This window comes from Oryx dammah, unplaced genomic scaffold, assembly GCF_014754425.2.
Source record: "Oryx dammah isolate SB20612 unplaced genomic scaffold, SCBI_Odam_1.1 HiC_scaffold_3, whole genome shotgun sequence".
Lineage (NCBI taxonomy): Eukaryota > Metazoa > Chordata > Mammalia > Artiodactyla > Bovidae > Oryx > Oryx dammah.
This window is the reverse complement of record NW_024070187.1, coordinates 96259365-96273094: the sequence shown is the minus strand read 5'-3', so window position 1 is coordinate 96273094 and position 13730 is coordinate 96259365. Positions and strand designations below refer to the sequence as shown.

General features: G+C 43.7%; 1 protein-coding gene across 3 annotated transcripts in view; it reads left to right on the top strand.

The window, feature by feature from the left end:
* TMEM150C (transmembrane protein 150C) overlaps positions 1-13730 on the top strand; it is a 110133-nt gene that overhangs the window by 442 nt on the left and 95961 nt on the right. The window contains exon 1 of one of the 3 annotated variants that reach the window (XM_040237205.1): positions 86-224. The exons of the other annotated variants lie outside the window; for them this stretch is intronic. The gene's annotated coding sequence lies outside the window, so the exon portion shown is untranslated. Of the gene's footprint in view, positions 1-85; positions 225-13730 lie in introns of those variants that run through there. 3 annotated transcript variants of the gene reach the window in all.

Genomic DNA, 13730 nt, shown 5'->3' with positions numbered 1-13730 from the left:
GGTGGGGAGAGGGGCAGTGAGGTGGAGGGAGTCTCTCCCGGTGGCCTGGCAGCCGGGACCCCAGAATAAGTCGGGGGCGGGCCGCGGCGCGGCGCGGCGCGGCGGGCGGGCGGGCAGATCCCACCCCTTCCTGAAGGAAGCGCCCTCCTCGCCGCGACTGCTGTTGCCGCCGCCGCAGGTCACGGCCCCGCCAGGCGACCGCGGCCCCGCCGCACCGGGAGCAGGTAGGCGCGGCTCCCCCTCCTCCGCGCGGGGCCGCCGGGCAGCCCGGGGTCATCGTGCTCGGCTCCGCGCCCAGCCCCGAGGCGGAGACCCCGGGGGCGGCGGGCGCCGCAGAGGGGCTCGGGCGGCGGGGTCCTCCCGGCCGCGGGGCCCTGCTCGGCTAAGCCCCCTCCCCGGAGCGCCTTGGGCGCGAGGCCGCCCCCCGACCCCCCGGGGGCGCACGCCCCGAGCAAGGCGCGGTGGCCGCCGGCGCTCCGGGTCCCCGCCGCCGCCGCCGCAGTGCCGTCCGCCGGGCCCCGGCGCCGCCCGCCGGCTGCGGCTCGGGTCCGGTTCCTTTGACAGGTGTCCCCACCAGCCGCCCCATCGGGTGCCCAGGCCTTCGGTGGTGGTCGGGGGCACGCGGGTGGGAAGCGACCCCAAGTTCGGCCTCCCTGGTCTCCGCGCCGCGCGCCGTTCTTCACTTTCCCGTTCGCCGCGGCGGGCTGGCGCGGGGAGCCGGGCAGGGGCTCTAAGTTGCCTTGCCCTGTGCGCAGCCCTCCACTCGAAAACCAACAGCCTCGCCGACCTTCCCCGGGTGCGCCCTGAGAAAGAAATGGGATTTTCGGTTTCTCCGGCGAGTCGCCGGTGAGTGGGTGACGACCGAGGCTGTCTGATCATTCGCTGCAATCAAAGAGTGATTAGCTGTGGATTATGGAGAGAGCCTTTGTGGAACGATTCTCTCCTCCTTAAACGAATCCAACGGAGAACCAGCGGGTTATTTTCCCATTCTAAATCCATATTCCCTTTCTCTACTCATCCCTCTCCTCCGTCCACCCCTAGCTCCACAGCACTTTATTATATTCCCGACACTTCCCCGATTTTTATTTTTATTTTATTTATTTTTTTGGTCAGGTTTTTTTTTTTTTTTTTTCCAACCAGACTGTCTTTCCCGGTCGAGCCAGGATTGTGACTACAAATGTGAGAACACAGCCCAGTTGGGATGGAAACCCTTCTCCTGGAGTGAACCGGTTCCCACTTCCTGTGGGAGACCAGGAGAGGTCCTGTTAGGCAACCAAATATACTAATAATATGTTTTTTTTTTAAGTTCTTGGATCAATTACAATAACACAGCCTAAACGGTAGTATTAATTTCTGCTTCTCTGTGCTTGAATCAAAGGCAGATTTTTTAATAATGCAGGGCTGTAACTCCATCCTGGGCTGCAGTTCATCAAAAGGATAGGCAAATATGAATGCATAAACTCCGTGGCAACAGTTAATAAGTTGACCTACTTAAAGTTTTCAAGGAAAAAGTGTTAGTTTTTAAAATCATACAAAATATGATATTTGCAGATCAAAGAATTTTACAATTTCAGCTCTCGTGCATTAAATCCCAAACTTTTTCTTCTGTGTGTCCCAGAAACACCATGTTTCAAAGATTAACTATAGCTACCATCTCTTAATGAGCTAGAAATGTTAGTTTAATCTTCGAGGCATAAGCATAAGAATTTTAATGGTGGTTTTTATTTATACAGTATTTAATAAATATTTTGCAAGCTCCTCAAGTTGGAAGTTCATAAACTAGACATGGTAAATAAAAGGATAAAGAAGTTTTGCTAACAATAATGACAGTTGGTAGATGTTTTGACATTGAACAAACATATTAAAGTATTTGGGAAACGCATGTTTATTATAACCTGGCATTTAGCTGAAGGCAATTTGTTTGGATTATTTAAATTGACCTTAAAGGGTCTTTATAGCAGTTGCTTAACTCATGTATTTCTCATCAAATGCCTTTCACTACTTGCTTTGGGGGGGAGATAGGTTACTCTGTGGAGTAATTTTTTTTTTTTTGGCATGAACATAGTAATGCCTTACGTTTAGGCTTTGTTCTAGAACTACCGTGGTCGTGCTTATGATGACCTTGCAGGGTTTTCTTGTACTCACTTTATCTGCGTGTGATCATCAAGAGTGATGGCACCTGACTTGACACTCCGGTGTGCCTTTCTGCTTTGTTTTCCCTGTGACCTATGCGTACCTGTGCAGTGCAGTGGCCAGATTAGCAGGGCAGCCTGGAGACATGAAGGATGAAAAGCTAGCTCGCCCCTGCAATCCTAGCCATTTGGTTTCAGCGTAATCTGGCCGCTTGGGATCAGTTCAGTAACTGACTAAGCAAGACAGACACTGACAAGATAATGCATGACCTCTGTTTTCCCCTTCAGGAGAAGAATCTACAACATTCAGAATCCACACTAGAGTGCTGATTAGGTGCTGTGAAGCTCAGATGATATATGAGCTAAAGTTCTCAACATGTGATGCAAAAACCAAATGTTACAGAATCTGAGTCTAAACTCATGAAAAGGCTAGAAACAGACCCATGTGTGTAATAAATATTTTCTTTATCCTAAGGGCATCCCTACTTGTTTTAACTATAAACTTTTATTCTGAGAGCTAATGGTGCCATGTATCTTTATGGTTTTATTTTTTTCCTTCATAATTTGCTGTTAGCACTAGCTCATAAATTAGTAGAACTTTAACAAGTTATTATTATCACCAAATATCATTTCCTGGCATGTATGAATTTTGAAAGATAACTTGTGGAAATGGAAAATCGTAATGCAAAGAGATATTTGGCCAATTGGAATGATACTTTGAAATAAGAATGAAATCTTTGGCAGTAGCCTTCAGTCAACTTCACAGTATTTTAAGTCATGCCAGCGCCATTAGGTAGCACTTGGAACTCTTTATGAAGGGAGAAATGAATAATTTTCTTTTTAACATCTGCAAATGGCCTTTCTCTAGATCAGTACTGTCCAATAAAACTTCCCACAATGATGGAAATCTTCTATAGTCTGCCCAACATGGTAGCCAAGAGCCCTGTGTTGCTGTTGAATCCTTGAAATGTGTCTATTATAATTGAAGAACTGAATGTTAAAGTTTATTTCATTTAAATTAATTTGTGGCTACCATACTGGACCCTGCAGCTTTAAATTCTGCCCCCCCCATTTCCTGCAGAGATAGTACTTAATGGCAATTACCCTTAATTAGAAGAAAGTAGAGATCAGCCTTAATAGAACCAGGAATTAAGATTTGACTCTAATCCTGTTGTGAAAAAATACTCACAGTTACCCCGAAGAAGGTGTGTCAAGCTGAAGTTCAATTCTATTCTAAAAGTAGTTTTTCTTTTTAAATTTCCATATGTCTACTGGCCACAAAAATAAGCATCACTCAGATTTGTTTAGATACTTGGCCCCATGTGTCTGAGTTCTTAAACTTGTTTTATTATTTGCTTATTTACCCATTATGGAATCATTCATTCTTAGAGTCACTTTCTATTCTTTTTAGTATTGCAAGGTGAGGGTTAAATAATTTTATTTATTGCTTTATTTTTGGCTGCGCTGCGTCTTCAATGTTTTGCGCTGGCTTTTCTCTAGTTGTGGCGAGTAGGGGGCTACTCTTGTGGTGTGTGGGCTTCTCTTGGTGGGGAGCATGAACTCTAGGCATGTGGGCTTCAGTAGCTGCAGTACTGAGGCTCAGTAGTTGTGGCCCACAGGCCTAACTGCTTTGAAGCACGTGGAGTCTTCGAACCCCCATCCCCTGCATGGTCAGATGAGCTACCATCCACTGCACTGTCAGGGAAGTCCAAGGGGTGGGGGATTTAGAGAGGCAGAAAGTCGCTGCCTCACCCAGCCTAGGCACCTGGAATACCTCTCCCCAGGCCAGAGCTCGGGGTCCTGGGTGCTCCCCTTCTCTGGAAGGGGCTCTCCTTCAATCAGTTATTTTAAAATATGACACAAATGTTCATGCATAGAGATGGCGAATCCACCTGCCATGCAGGAGACACGGGTTTGATTCCTGGATCGGGAAGATCTCCTGGAGGAGAGCATGGCAACCCACTCAGTATTCTTGCCTGGAAAATCCCGTGGGCAGAGGAGCCTGGCAGGCTACAGTCCAGGGGGTCACAGAGTCAGAAGAGACTATGTGACTAAGAATGCACAAAATATAAAGTAAATTAACCCCCAATTTGTCCCTGCCCTTAAGGTCTTAACACTATAGGATAAGATTTCCCAAATTAGTGTCCATTCCACGAGAGGACAGAGATGCTCGAGTGAATTTAGGAACTGTTCCATATAATCCACCCCCTTTTTGGAGATTTTCAATGCACTACCTCATGTTAAGTTTCTAAGATTAGATGCATATACTTATTTAACTTTTTTATTGTTGAGGTTTTTCAAAAAAATTTTCATATAGCACTTACCATAGTATTTTTCAAGCCACATGTTCTGAGTCAGAAAATTGATTTAACAGGTTTGTATCAGCATTTAAAATATTTATTTATTTATTTGGTCAGGCCTTGGGCTTCCCTGGTGGCTCAGCTGGTAAAAAAATCCATCTGCAATTTGGGAGACCTGGGTTCAATCCCTGGGTTCAGAAGATCCTCTGGAGAAGGGAATGGCTATCCAAGACAGTATTCTGGCCTGGAGAATTCCATGGACTGTAGGTTGCAAAGAGTCGGACATGACTGAGTGACTTTCAATTCACTTCACTTCCCATCAGGTCTTAGTTTTGGGATACAGGATCTTCCCTTGTGGCTCAAAGGCTCTAGAGGACACAGGCTCAGTAGTTGCTGCACTCGGGCTTAGTTGCTCCGTGGTATGTGGGATCTTAGTTCTCTGACCAGGAGTCGAACTCACATCCCCTGTGTTGGAAGGCAGATTCTTAACCACTCAACCACCAGGGAATGAGATGGGATATATATTAGAATAGGAATTATCACTGTGCATCCCTCTTAGTGGGAGTTACTAGGGTTTGGTGAAGTGTTTGGTTCCCTCATGTATGTAAGTGCAAGGCCATGAGACAGTGGAGAGTAGTGGTCAAAAGCACTACAGAATCAAGGCCCCTGGGTTCCAATTCTGACTCTGTGCAGTAAGCACTATGTAAACCTACTAATTGTTCACTCATTTATTTATTTTTGGCTGCACTGGGTCTTTGTTGCCGCCAGCAGGCTTTCTCCAGCTGTGGCTACCAGGACCTACTCTTGGTTATGGTGCGTGGTCTTCTCATTGCAGTAGCTTCTCGTGTTGCAGACCATGGGCTCTTAAGCGTGGTCTTAGTAGGTGTGATGCCCAGGTTTAGTTGCTGCTTGTCATATGGAATCTTTCACCATCAGGGATCAGACCCCTGTCCCTGCATTGCAGGATGGACTCTTAACCACTGGCCCACCAGGGAAGCCTTGTGCATTTTATTATTAGGTAAATGTATGTATGTATACTGGACTGTGATGTAAAATACTGCCTCTGAAACTAGGCTTGAGACTCAGTTTGGGAAACACCCGTCTAAGACAGGACTCCACGCGGAACGCTGAACCTGGGTGTCTGGTGACAGAGTCTATAAGGGTCAACTGTTTTGGCTCACATGTTGCAGTGCAGTAGGGACACATAGAAGCACGTCTGCAGACCTGTGAGACTCCAACATTGTACAGCATTGCATAAGTGCAGAAACGAGCTGACGGCAGTTGTTTTCTGTGTAAGACGAGGCCTGATGAGTGAGAGGGGAGTTGTTGTACGTTTTGGCTGGAAGAGAACTCACTGCTGCCAGCCTGTGGCCTCTAAAGTTGAATGCTCTTTAATGGACAGGCAGTCTGGGGCCCAAAGAAACCCAGACGTCCCAGAAGCTGAGGACTCAGTCTTCTTTCCCTCCTGATCACTTCCTCACTTCTACACACTACTTTGTAGCCAGTAGTCACAACAGGTCTAAATATGTCCGTCCCATACACCCCCCACTTTTTTACTTGATTCTAAATTAATTCTTTTTCAAAATCACTTTCTACCTGTACGTGCTTCATGACCTATTTTTCAATATAATAAAAGGAGAACAATGTTGCTTTAAGAATTTCATATAAAAGGAGATGTCCTAAAACTGAGGCTAGGAATCTCCTTGTACCCTTCCTTGGCTCCAGAACAATCTGAAAAGTAAAACTAATTTTGCTTTAGAAGCAGAGTTCAGTTTTTCTTAAAGGTCAAACTAAATATGAGCATTATTTGTTCATAGACTTTGTCAGGTCGAATAGAAAAGGCAACAGCTTGTCATCATGGTTACTTTTCTTCTTTAAAAACTACAGAGGCTGTGTCTAACATCCTAAAAACCCATAAGATATGCAGATTTTTTTCAGGGCTTCAGAACTGTCCATCTTCGAGGACAGTGATGCAGGCTCTATCTTTGGAATGCAAAGGAATGAGATGAAGTGTCTTTGACAAGACACTGAAAGTCATGTAATATTTTTAGGCTAATGTAGACAAAGCTTAAGAAGTAATTGTGATTAACTATGGCAGTAGTGGAAATTAGCCTGTAGTTTAATTGGTGTTATTTAACTCTGAAGTAATTATAATGAATTATAATGGGCTTTCAACTAAATGTAAACATAAATGTCTCCAAAAATAGCATAGCCTTAGCATTCTTCAAGCATTTCATGTATTAACAAAGTAGATGTCTTCCTGGTTGTTTTACACTTACGATGACTTAGCTGCCAAAGAGATATTTTAAATGGTAATAACTGGAAGTTTTGAAACATAAATTAAAACTGACTGTACATAGCTAAAATGAGTGTTGTATTTTTTTTAACTGGGCTGGTTAATAAAATAGTGTTCAAATGATTTTTCATTCTGTCGATTCACGAGTGAAAGGTGTTAATTAAGAGGTGCTGATACCATGGTAAAGCAAACCAAATAGAAATATGATTTTTTTTTTTTACTGAACTTGGAGTGTTTTGTTTGTGAATTATACTTAGAATTATGAAATGTAATTGTTCTGGAATTTCAATGGCAATCTATCTCCTGGAATTTGTAAGTTCTACTTTTCACTAAAATTTAAAGTATATTTACATAGAAACAATAGTATCTAAATTGTGCCAACTGTTATAACAGTAATATTAACTTATGGATGACAGTTTTTCTTCTTTGTGGTATTATGTTCCCACATAGCCTAGACTTTAAAATTATGTCATTTTGAAAAAATCTGCTGGTCTTGTCAACGACAGCACAGTGTTTACAAGAATCATATTTATCTCCCTATAATTTTTGCAGCTAATAGAATTGTTCTTGAGAAAGCTGATTATCTTTTCTGTGAAATTTTGATTGGTGTTTTTCCATTTTAATTTGAGCTTATATATGACATAAAAATTGATTCTATGAAAATTCCATAAAAATTCTATTTTGTATACCAAAATTTTCATTGTATGAATAGGAAAAATATCAAATAAACAACCTAGTCTACCATCTAAAAGAAGCAGAAAAAGAAGAACCAACAAAATTTTGATTGTATATGTATGCATGTAAAAATAAAGACAAAAATTTTCCAGTAAACTGATCTGGGGAAAAAATACCACTGTGATCAAATAGTGGCACACTGTGTGTGTGTGTGGTTTTTTTTTTTTTTTTTTTTTAAGATCAGGCCATATGAGTGTTCACTCACTGAGCCATAAATTTTGGCAATTCAGAAATGGTATTCTTTATTAGTTACTGGGCCTTATTTGTGAAATCCTTAGAATGGTCCCTGGCCCAGAGTACCATTTTTTTTTTTCACTGTTCAGTTCAGTTCAGTTCAGTTCAGTCGCTCAGTCGTGTCCGAATCTTTGCGACCCCGTGAATTGGAGCACGCCAGGCCTCCCTGTCCATCACCAACTCCCGGAGTTCACTCAGACTCACGTCCATCGAGTCAGTGATGCCATCCAGCCATCTCATCCTCTGTTGTCCCCTTCTCCTCCTGCCCCCAATCCCTTCCATCAGAGTCTTTTCCAATAAGTCAACTCTTTGCATAAGGTGGCCAAAGTACTGCAGTTTCAGCTTTAGCATCATTCCTTCCAAAGAAATCCCAGGGCTGATCTCCTTCAGAATGGACTGGTTGGATCTCCTTGCAGTCCAAGGGACTCTCAAGAGTCTTCTCCAACACCACAATTCAAAAGCATCAATTCTTCGGCGCTCAGCCTTCTTCACAGTCCAACTCTCACATCCATACATGACCACAGGAAAAACCATAGCCTTGACTAGATGGACCTTAGTCGGCAAAGTAATGTTACTTCCCCCTTATTTATAACATAGGTTTTTAAATTAATGTCATCACATGGAAAATTAAAGAGGATTGTTCTGGATGATAACTGCTCCCCTCTTGAGCATCTAAGAGCTAGAAAAAGCCTTTGGAAGTCACATAATTTATTTCTTAGAGTCTTGGCATGACCACAGTCATCACAGAGAGGTGACGTGTAGATTTTGCATGTGTGCATACTCAGTTGCTCAGCGATTCTGACTCTTTGTGACCCTATGGACTGTAGCCTGCCAGGCTTCTCTGTCCTTGGGGTTCTCCAGGCAAGAATATTAGAGTGGATTGCCAAGCCCTTCTGCAGAGGATCTTCCCGACACAGGGATGGAACCCGCAACTTTTATGTCTCCTGCATTGGCAGGCGGGTTCTTTACCACTGAGCACCAGGGGAGCCCTTGTGTAGACTCTATTCTACTTTTAATCTATGAATATTTTACGTTAGTTCTTCACACACTGTTTATCCAGGCTGACTTAAGAGGACTCCAACATAGAAGCCAAGCTCGCTTCCATTCCATATGACTCGTTTGCTTGCTTGTTGCTTATTTACCTTCTTTTTCCAATTAAATCATTATGTGTAGAAATTACTATGCCAATATTTTTGGTATCCCACTGAGCTGTCTGAGAACAGGAGTTAGCAAATTGCACTATTTTGAAAATAGCCACACCCATTGGTTATGAATTACCTGTGACTACTTCTGCATTCCCTCTACAGAGTTAAGTAGCAACTGAAGGAGAATCCATCTGGCCCATAAAGCTGAAAATCTCTACTCTTTGGCCCTTTCATTTGATACTCCAGGACTTGTTCATTTGATACTCTTCCTATGGGATTCTGGAAGAAAAGATGAAAAAAAAATAGCTTATTACAAATTATATATAATGAATTACTTTCTGTAGGGGCAAATTTCACAGCTGCATGACTAAATGAATGACATCTCTCCTCTCTTCCTGTTTCACTATCAATGGCTGCGAAAGAAGGTGTTATCAGCATACACTTAGATGTCAAGTTGACCTGTGTAACCTTAAATAAGCTACTTCATCCTTTTAAAATCACTGTCTCCTCATGTACAAAGTGGGGATAAGTACGGTACCTGCTGGTGGGAGACAGTTTTTGCGTCCCGTGCATTTCGACAGGACTTACAGAGTGAGGCACTGGCCACCCTTTCAGTCTAGATTGTCCTCACAAGGATGTTTATGTAGAAAACAGTCTTGATGATTGAGATACTGTTGCCCTCAGAAGTGCAGAGCAGGCTTGCTAATAGTCAGTATAATGGATTTGAGTTCTTGCAGCTCAGAGTTCCTCTCCAGTAAAGCTACTCACTGCATATGCAGGTGTTATGGCCCTCTTTGAATGCCCTGGGAATTGGAGCTGGGGAATTAGTGCAAGGAAAGCTGATGCTTTGGCTACTGCTATTGCATGGATGCTAAAGTCCTTTGTCTCCCCCCCGGGGAGTCTTGTGTCTTCTGCTAACCTCTGCAAGTAAAATCTCAGTCCTTTCACGGTTCTTGGACAACTGTTCTATGGAGTTATTATGAGAATTGAACAATGAATATAGAACATTTAACACAGTGCCTGGCATATAGTAAGTGCCCAGTAAATGTTAGCTATTATTATCCAGCTGGCAGTGTGAAATTCAGTCCCAGTTTTGTGTGGAGCACTTATGTTTTAAGGGAGCAGTTTTTCAAAATACTGGCCACCAGAGCTATGAGAAAGTTAAGTTCAGTTCAGTCGCTCAGTCGTGTCCGACTCTGCGACCCCATGAATCGCAGCACGCCAGGCCTCCCTGTCCATCACCAACTCCCAGAGTTCACTCAAACTCACGTCCATTGAGTTGGTGATGCCATCCAGCCATCTCATCCTCTGTCATCCCCTTCTCCTCCTGCCCCCAATCCCTCCCAGCATCAGAGCCTTTTCCAATGAGTCAACTCCTCACATGAGGTGGCCAAAGTACTGGAGTTTCAGTCAAGTAGGTTTATTTTTTTTAATAAAACATAAAATAGAAAATAATAGAATAATAAAGTAGGAGATGGCAACCCACTCCAGTGTTCTTGCCTGGAGAATCCCAGGGACGGGGGAGCCTGGTGGGCTGCCGTCTATGGGGTCGCACAGAGTCGGACACGACTGAAGTGACTTAGCAGCAGTAGCAGCAAAGTATCCAAGTGCAAAATATGTAGTAAGGATAAATATTGATTTGTAAAACTTTTAATTTCTGTTACATATGTATATATCTGTATACAAGATTATGATGTAAAATATGTATTTTTTACTGTTAGTTGCAGTCAGAAAAGTTGGAAAGCCATTGCTGCCCTAATACATAGGTGGAACTGTCCAGAAAAACTTTTGTTCAAGAGAGCATAGAACTTCTTTCTTTGTTCTTTTTCTCGGAAAGGGGTGGACTTCCCTGGTGGTCCAGTGATTAATCCTCCACACTTCCACTGCAGGGGCCATGGGCTTCATCCTTCGTCCAGGAACTAAGTTCCCACAGGCCACATAGTGTGGCCAAAAAAAGAAAAAAGGAAAGAAAATAGGTGAAGGGCCACTGTCACTCATCTGAAAAGGAATGACCAGCGATTCAGTGTGTTCACACTCTGCATATTGTGTGCCTCATTTTGCCCATGATTAGCAGAAGATGAATATAACCACATAGATCATTTTCTGAAGAAAGGAATATTTCCATATCAGCATTTTCCAACAGACCTTTCTACAGTAATGGAAATGTTATGTTTCTGAACTATCCAGTACAGCAGCCACTCGCTATTGAGCACTTGAATGTGCAGCCAAGGAGCTGGACTTTTAATTAGAGCAATTTCAAATTTGTATTAATTTAAATTTAAGTAGTCACGTGTGGTTATTGGACAGCCTAGTTTTAGTTTGAACACCCAACGGTGGCCTTCTCCAGCACAGCTAACTGTGTAAACTTGGCTTGTGTTAAGTCCTAAGGTGCAGCACCCTTCCCTTGGGTTAGTCAAAAGACCACTGACCCTTGCCCATGGCTGGTTTGGGCAGACAATGGGGTGAAGAAGCGCTTGGTGAACTGCTACCTTGGACAGCGCCACAAGCCAGGGGAAAATGGCAAAGAGCCAGAGGGTAATGGTTCTCAACTCTGGCTGTGCAATAGAATCATCTGAAAATCTGTAAAAATGCAGGCTGCACCCCAGGTCAGTTAAAGCAGACATTTTTATAAGGCTCACCAGGTGTTCTATCATACTCTTTCACTTGGGAAGCATCACAGATTAGCAAGGCAACCCATGGTATCACAGGGATGCCCAGAATCAGATAGAGAGGGGAACAGATGCATGAAAGACAGTGGAACTCCATCTTACCATAAACAGAAAGTCTCCAGCTTACTTTTAGTGTTGGAAGTTGAGCTGTTTTCCCACCTGGATGCCCTGGCAACAAGGGCCCTCTTGTTCAGTGGTATCAAAGTATGAATTTGTGTGTGGCCGAGTTGAACTTCGAAGGAGGAAAAGTACAGGCTTTTATTGACCAACTCACATGGCCAATACTTTCCATTTGTATATTTGGCCCTCGTGTATGGAGTTCCTACTGAGTGTATGAGATTTTCTATCCTTGCTCAGTCTAGTAGGGGAGACCAACAGGTAAACAGTTATCATACAGGAGGGTAAGCACAGTAGTAGAAGAATTATAGGGTGCCTTGAGAGCACCCAAGAGGAGACATCAGTGAGGGCTTCCCAGAGGAGGTGACACCAAACTGAGTCTTGGAGGATCAGAAGTAGTCACAAGAAGAGGAGATGGAAAAAAAAGAGCAGATAGAGTTTGGGAGCAGAGTTTGGCCAACATTTTCTGTCCCTTTAGGACTGGATACCATAAGATTGCTTCCTCCTGGCAGAAACCCTACCTGCTGTTTTAGCAAACCTAACGGGATATCCTTATCCTAACTGGCCTTTATCATTTATTTATTCACTCATTCATGCATTCACTCAACAAGTGTGACTTATGGAGGCATTACTGTGTGCAGATATGACCTAAGTGCTGGTGATAACGCAGTGAACAAAGCAGACAGCATTCCTGCCCTCGGGGTGCTTTATATGCTAATTGAGCAAGCTAGCCGGAAATAAACAAGGAAATGGTATAGTATATGGCTAATGTGCTAGAGAGAAAAAATTAAACATGGTGAGGAACTTGGAGATTCTGGAGACTGTGCTCTGAGAACCAGAAGTCACATCACATTTCTCTATGAACTTAGTAGCATCTTGCTCGCTCTCTCTCTCTCTCTCTCTCTCTCTCTCTCTCTATATATATATATATATATATATATGTAGAACCTATTGCTCAGTCGTATCTGACTCTTTGCAACCCCATGGACTGTGTAGCCTACCAGGCTCCTCCGTCCATGGGTTTTTCCAGACAAGCGTACTGGAGTGGGTTGTCATTTCCTTCTCATATATATGTATATATATATGTATATGTATATGTATATATTTGGCTGCACTGGGCCTTAGCTGTGGCATTAGAGATTTTTAGTTTCGGCATGTGGGATCTAGTTCTCAGACCAGGGCTTGAACCCAGGCCCCCTGCTCTACAGCATCTTAGCCATCAGGGAAATCCGTTAGTAACAGTTCTTACCACTTTTCTGAGACTGGATTTGGGTTCCATAGTCATTTTCCCTCCTTTGCTCAAGCCTGGCCATCCACCTGTGTCCATAACCCTATGTGCTTCTGCAGGACCGTAACTTATGCCAACACAACCTCTCAAACCCACCTGCCCCCCCGCCATGCGTCATGTCTTATATTTTCACTGTCTCTTAGCATCAAGTCTTCCGGTCCTCTGTTGATTTCCCTCCCTCCCCCTTTTCCTCTTTGCCCCAGGGTGAGTAAAGTTCTCGACCTTTTGGCTGATTGCTCTGTCACCCTCTTCCAGGGGTCACTGAATGAAGAGGTTTGTTATCCTAGACTTTGAGGCTAAATGTGGTCAATCACCTTTCACTGTTTCTCACCGCTACTCTCCATCCAGCTTCCAGTCACTTTCATTTGTTGCCTGAAAAACTGAATACCTGGTCTTCCCGTACCTCCCTTTCCTGACTGGTCATAACCCTGGGGAACAGCACCATCCCAGGTGATCTCATTGTGAATCTGGCCTCAAAATCACTAGACCTGCTCAGTGAGTTCTCTGAGAATCTCAGCTACTCACTCCCAACCCTCCACCCAGATCCTGGTCCAGCTGGTAGATTTTCACCTTCAGGAATTTTAACCTCAGTGTCTTATTTCTGAACATAGCCATGTATCCTTCCAACTCTTTCATGCCTTACTTCTCTATCTCTTTATCTTCATTAAGATGTTGTCTCTTGACTTCTTCAGTTACCCAGACTTTTCTCTACACGTGCAAATATATTCGTGGTGGTGGTTTAATCGCTAAGTCATGTCTGGCTCTTGCGACCCCATGGACAGTAGCCTGCCAGGCTCTTCTGTCCATGGGATTC